Source organism: Aphidius gifuensis, linkage group LG1 (assembly GCF_014905175.1).
Source record: "Aphidius gifuensis isolate YNYX2018 linkage group LG1, ASM1490517v1, whole genome shotgun sequence".
NCBI classification, from domain to species: domain Eukaryota; kingdom Metazoa; phylum Arthropoda; class Insecta; order Hymenoptera; family Braconidae; genus Aphidius; species Aphidius gifuensis.
This window is the reverse complement of record NC_057788.1, coordinates 22,900,211-22,907,578: the sequence shown is the minus strand read 5'-3', so window position 1 is coordinate 22,907,578 and position 7,368 is coordinate 22,900,211. Positions and strand designations below refer to the sequence as shown.

Here is a 7,368-nt window from a genome sequence, read left to right as displayed (position 1 = left end):
GTGTTTTATGAATTTTAATAACACAATAGACATTTTAGCATCTATAGCTGAAAATTTATCGACTATTTGTTAGTCAGTAAGTAGAAAATTATTGACAAGTAAAATAATTTTTGGAAATTAAATTTGAAATAATGCTTCGCGTGATATAAAATTTTTGTTCAATAAGTACTTTTCGTGATTCTAAATTAATAATATCTTGAATAAGTAACAGCCCCGAAAAACAATTAAATTATATATTGAGTAATAAATGTTACTATAATGAAAATAGTGATGTAGTTGCAATTGAATAAAAAATATGTATGTATACCTGTAATACATATGTTCCAGACATCGTGAGGTTTTGAGTCGTCGTGAGTCATCGTGAGTCGTCATCTGGAAAAGCGAGTTTTGGCAGTCACATGACCGGCTGACGACAGCACCCTTTAATTTTTCCAGTCCCCTCAGTCCGCAAAACCTTCCGGCCAGTTCATCTTGAGCTCTTGCGGAGTGAACAGCACTTGAAATTGGTCGGGTCTGTAAAATAATGTATAAGTTTAGTATAACGTATTTAAAGCGTATAGACTGCACGTGCAGCCTCGTGGTTATTCAGTTAAAATTTTTCGGTAGTTTTAAAATTATTTTAAAGGTTTAATTGAGGGTAATTAAAACTACTGTACAGACAGCCTCGTGGTTTTTTAATATAAAAAAAATTGTAAGTATTTTTGAGGTATTTTTTCAAAGAATTAAAATAATTTTAATAATTTAAAGACTATATTTTTTTTTTTAGCTTTTACATTAAATAATTTAAATAACATCAAAGCAAAAAAATATTTGTCTTTATAAATTATTAAAATTATTTCAACTCTTTGAAATAAAATTTGTAAAAGGGATGCTGGAACAGACAAGACCTCCACGTCGTGCATCGGGTCATGCTAAGAAGTCTGTTAATCACTCAGTCGTAGGGTAGAAATAAGTAAATGCGTGTGAATTAGTATACTAATTATAATTGCGGTTTAGCGAATGGGTACTCATATTGTTATATCGCGTGTATAAGTGTAAAAATAATTTATAATTTATAATACATGTGTTTTTGGGATATTTCAGGGTTTTATATTTTACAGGATTTTCAAGACCTTTGGAGGACCACGAGAGGATCACGAGTGCATTCATCTATAGGATCATCGTCGTCGCGTGCTGATGGAGGATTCCCGAGACCACTTTGTCGTGTTATTGCTGCTTTTCAAGGATTTTAATATTTTTAAACAATTAATATATATTTAAAATTTTATGTTTTTCAGGATCATCATCTAGACATCTACATGGCTCTGCTGTGATAATTTCACCGGACTGGACTGGACTGGACTACTGAGACATTTACTTCGATGGGATTTCAAATTTTTCAGACATTTGAAATAAGTATATTTAAAATTTTAATATTTTTATAATTTCATATTTTTCAGGTTCATCAGGATTTTCGAAGCTGCTGCTGCTGTGAATCATCTACTTGGATCATCATCTACATGGCTTTGCTGAGAGAACTTCACCGGATTGGATTGGATTACTGGGACCTCAACAACTTCTGGCACTGAGAGAATAACACCGTGGATTTGAATTGATTACTGGGTCCTATACTGCTACAACTTCTACATGGCTTTGCTGAGGGACTGGATTGAATTACTAAAGCTCATACGTCGACAATTACTACATGGCTTTGCTGTTTTTTTTTTGAGAATTTTGCTGTTAGCTGTCATACGGTAAGTTCCTCTAGATCAAGAATGACTAGTTGTAATTATTAACCTATCCCAAAAAAGTGCTTAAATATCCTTGAAGTTACAAAAAAAAATTATTGATATATTTTTTTGTAGCTTCTCGTCGTTCCAAACTATTATTTATTTTTTTTTTTTTTGCTGTTTAGATTCATTTTGACTTAATTTTCAATAATAATATTATTTTTTTTTTATGTCAAATTTAATGGCAGTAGTGTAAAAGTCAAAATGGATTAACCCTGTCTTCCTCAAACAGAATAGACGGGGGTGATTAGGATGTATATATTATTATCTATCGTAATAATTTATAATAGATAAATTATTACCCTTTTTTATTGGCGATGTATGTTAGTATGTAAGGTTTTTTTTTTAAATTGACATTAAACGCACTTTTCCAAGAAAAATTAATTAATTTTCGTGATATTAATCGAAGTTTGGGTATTTCAGGATTTTCAAGACCGTTAGAAGGACCATACTCCGGATACAAGTGGACTCATCGAGGATAACCGACGTAGCTATGCTGATGAAAGGAATAAATGAAAGGATACCTGGACAACTTCTACGTGGAATTGCTGCTGTTCACAACTCAAGGATTTTTAGTATTTGCAATATTCAAATATATATAAGATTTTAATATTTGTACGTATTTCTTTGTTTCAGGATCTTCGAGAATTTCTACAGAATACTAGCAGCAGGACGCAATTTATTCGTGGGATTGTTGATTTTTGAGGCTTGGGGTTTTATTATTTTTAGGTAGTAATATATATTTTTTTGACGTTTAATACTTGATATTTAATAGTTTTAAAATTGTAATTTATTTATTTATTTAATTTTATTTATTTAATTTTAGTAACCCAGTGGTAATATTAATTTTTAATTTTCAGGATCGTCAATGACTCCTACAGATGACTGAGGACGCAACTCCTTCGTGGGACTGGTGATTTCGAGACTTGGGGCTTTCTTATTTTTAGGTAGATAGGTATATATTTTTTTTTAACGTTTAATATTCAACATTTAATATTTTCAAGATAATAAAATTTATTTTTAATTTTCAGGTTCTTCTATTACGAGTGCAGTCAATTAGGATTACCGACGTCGCGACGCTGATGGATACCCTGGATGCAACTTCTTCGTGGGATTATCAAGAGTCAAGATATATTGAAGTGTTTATAGTGATTGTGCAGTGTAAAAGTGATATAGTTATAGTGATAGTGAAGTGATAGTGAAATGATGGTAATAGTGAAGTGAAGTGATAGTGAAGTGAAATAGTAATAGTGACATAGTGAATAGTGGTTTAGAAATGTCCTATTACAGTGAGTGAATATTTAAAATTTATGCATTTTTATACTATTTTATTTTTTTTTATAATTTATTTAAAATATATCTGCAGCTATGAGCGCTCATAGCTAATGATATATTTTAAATAAATTATTAAAAATATACCTGCAACTATGAGCGCTCATAGCTACAGGTATATTTTTCGTTTTTTTTTTTTATGCGTCGCGACGGATAAATACTTGCTGCTTTGAGCGCAATCGAAAATTAATAATCGAATCGAAATATTTCTAGCTGCAGCTAGAATACGGGCGAATCGCGTAATTTTAGTGGATTAGGTCTACCGGAGATACCACTTTAAAAAAAACGAGCCAATGTATCTTACCTCTTGGGTGGCTGGGAAAAGACACGCTCAACTTACAATTAATAATTATTTATTTATCATGTGTTTTTTAATTTAACTATTATTTTTTTCTTTTGTTTCTATAGGATGCGTTATAGTGAGTAATGATAACCGTGCACTAGTAGTTTTATTACAGCTCATTGAATACCTGTTTAATTACCAAACACTCTTAAATTTAACTTTGCATTGACGCTACAATGATATTATTTATCTTTTTAAACAAACAAATTTATTTTAAATTATTTATTTATGTCATTATTATTGTTTCATATTATTATAATAATTGTTCAGTAATTATAGATAATTATGAAAAACATGAGAACGTAAAGTAAATAATTTTCCAGCAAAAAAAAAAAATTTATAAACTCACACGATTTTGCCCTGGATGTGAGATTGATTTTTTAATTTTTTGTTCTTGTTTTTTTATTTTCAAGAATATTTGTTATTAATTTAATATTTTTTTCTAATTTTAGCATAATCTTATAGTGTCGAAAATTGATGGGTTGTAATGCCAATGTTGATCGAGGAAAATGTGCTATATCAGACTTAAGTATGCTGTCATTGTTTACCGTTTGTTGTCGTCTATATCTACTGACTGTCATCAAGACAGTGAAAAAATCCTATATACAAGGGCAAGTATAACTACTAAATAATATAATTTAAAATGAATTATTTTTAACACGTATAATAAATGTTTTCAGAAAAATATATTGCAATTCATGAAAGGAAAATTATTCTGGTTCTTATCGAGGATTTTGGATAAACAGTTGGACAAATTTTATCGAGTGTTTTTGATGTACATATCAATGTATAAGAGTGTAAAACATATACTGAGTCAATATCTATTTACATCAGAACAGTTGCACGAACGAATCATGGTAAATTATTTTTTGATAAAGTTATTATTAAGGATAAATATAAATTAGAAAACAAATGAAGAATTGTTATTAATAATGTATAATGTATTTTGTTCATCAACAGATGAGAATGACTTCACTGGAAACAAGTTTATCACGTGCCTATTTATGAGTAAGATTGATTTATCAACGTGATAGTGTAAAAGGATTTTACCAAGGACATGTTGGTGCTTATGTTCCTGATGATGTACTTTGGTGGGGACTAAATACATTTTATCAAGGTAAATTATAGCTAGCTATTTTATATTTTAATAATTAACTATCAATGTGTTATAGCTAGTTGGGTATCACATTTATTTATACAAGCCTTGGCTGGTATATTTGCTGATTTTAAAACAAATGATATAACAAGTCCATTGGATATTGTACAAGCTAGACTACAGGTGCAACGATTAGATAGCATGTGTCAAGTATTTGAAATATTGAAAAAGATCTAAAAATGTTTGCCAAAAGTTTATCAGCAAGACTTGTACAATCACCATGTTTTCATTTTTCAATTATACTTGAATATAAAACTATCAAACGTTAGAGCAGTTATAGTGAATATAAACGGTGTATTCGTTGGTGAATTTCAACATTTGTTTATATTACAGCAGTGAATAAATTAAACAGCAGTCATTACTCCTAAGTAATAGCTAATTGGTGTTAAACAAATTACAATAGAGTAGCTTCAATAATAAAAATAATTATTTATTTATTAAATAATTACTATTACTTTATTTAAAATTATTTTAGCAATAATATCATTTGATACTGTTGTATCGAATTTAATATAATATGTATGTATATCTTACAAACCGAGAGAATGAATTTTGAATTTTAAAGCTTTTGATCAATAAGGCGAATGAATTTCATGTATTAATTGATGAGTTGCGCTCAAAGCTGCATGCAAAATTAAAAAAAAATAATATAATGGGAGGATTTGGCAAAATCTTTATCTGGAGCTAAAGTGGGTCCAAGTATAAATTTTTTTCTTTGAAATAATTTGTCATAAATACATAGATCAGAGTAAAAATAAAAACAATATGATTGTATTTTAAACAAGACCATAAATGCAATTATATCAATACAATTATTATTGACCCTACCTTTTTGGGGTTGTTCATGTTCCCACGCTGATCATCAAAATGCTCCAACACCATGTAGTAGTTGATGATGTTCTTCTCTGATCAGTAACTGTGGTTCAGTATCAGTATCAGTGTTTTATGATGATTGTATCTCATCAGCAGTGCAGCTTCAATGATCACTTTTCACCACTACCATCACCACTTTTACACTAGACTATAGTTTATAAATTAGTTTAGATTTCTCTTTTTATATTAAATTATTTTTAATATTTTATTCTTGTTGGTTTGATAATTCACTTTTAATATTTATTTAATATTATTATATTTTAAAATAATTTATTATTGTTTTCATTATTTGAAAACGATTTATCACTTTGAAGAGATTTCAAGCCGGCTGTTCATAAAATTTTTAGCATTCTTTCTAGTAGAGGCATATTTTTCTTAAAACTCTAAAGAGCAACAGATAGTTCAATTGTAAGCAACAACAGCGGCCCACATCAAAGAAAATGTCAATAAAGCTCAACAAAAACAAGTAAATGTTCACCAATAACAACAGTAAGTGGTACATTTAAAAGAGCATTAAATCAATAACACCAGCACCATGTCATAGTCTTCAATTTTGTAGTTGAAAAAAAGGTAAAGTTTTCTGATAAAATCATATTAAATAATTAATTAAGTGTTGAGATTCATTTCAACTTAATTATTTTTAGATCCAATTGAAGTTGAACTTTATAATAATTAAGGAATAAGTTTTCATTATCAGAGATTCATCATTGTTGAAGCATTATGTCATGTGGATGGTCTTGATGCATTTTGTTGGTGGCTTAAGTGTACCAGTATTTCATGATCGTTAAACTATCAAATGGTTTATAAACATTTCACTTAATTTTCAAAGCACTTGGTAAGACAAACTAAAGTCCACGTACCTTATAACACTTTTAACATTAACATCATTCACTTGGTATTTTGCATGTTATATTTCAGCACAAAAACAGTCTCAATTGTTTTAAATAGTGCAGTATCTCTATTGAAGCTTGTCATAGCTATATTTTATTTCAAATACATTAGCAAGACTAATGCTTTTCCAATGGATGAATTTGATGATGCAACTGCAACAATAAATTATTAATCTATTATATAATAAATACTTCGTTTTATAAAAAAATGGAATAAAATAACTTACTAGACTTAAAAATGATCTTGACTCCAATGACAAACTAATTTAGTCATTTGTTTAGACCCATTTTTGAGATTGTTGGTTGATTAATTGCATTAGCACATCAAATATTTTAGCCATACTTCTTGTTACATATCTGTAAACAATAAAAATATTAAATAAACATTACGATATAAGTATTTTTCAAATTGGAGCAATTATTAGCAACAAAAATAATTAAGTAATGATTTTTCATTATCAGAGATTTATCATTGTTAAAGCGATTTTTTTGTTACTTTGTTGCTGGTTCAAGTGTACCAGTATTTCATGATTATTAAATTAACAAATGATTTATAATAAATTTTTGAACCACTTGGTAACACAAACTAAAATCGACGTACCTTTATCATATACTGATCATGAAAATCATTATCAACTTTGTATTTCAACATACAATGAGTCTCAGTTTTTTCAAGTGTTTTAAATCGTGCAGTAGCTTTTTTTTCTTCATCATTGAAGCTTTTGTATATTTTATTTCCATATTAGCAAGACTAATGCTTTTCCCATGGATAAGTTTGATGCAACTGTAACAATAAATTATTAAATTGGTATTGGGTAAGTATGAGACTATATTTCAATTTTTAAAGATAAAAAAATTGACTCACTTTACTCCAAAATGATTTTGACTCTGATGACAAACCAATTTTGTCATTTTTTTATCAATTGTGTTTTATGAATTTGAATCACACAATAGACGTTTTAGCATACTTTTTGGTATCTGAAAACATTAAAAATATTAAATAAA

General features: G+C 28.6%; 1 long non-coding RNA gene across 1 annotated transcript; it reads right to left on the bottom strand.

The window, feature by feature from the left end:
• Positions 1-5,806: 5,806 nt before the first annotated feature.
• Positions 5,807-7,141, bottom strand: LOC122854327. The gene is made up of 3 exons (XR_006373956.1): positions 6,965-7,141; positions 6,591-6,720; positions 5,807-6,516 (listed from the first exon to the last, which is right to left on the bottom strand). It is a non-coding gene; the product is annotated as an uncharacterized LOC122854327 (long non-coding RNA).
• Between the last annotated feature and the right edge of the window lie 227 nt (positions 7,142-7,368).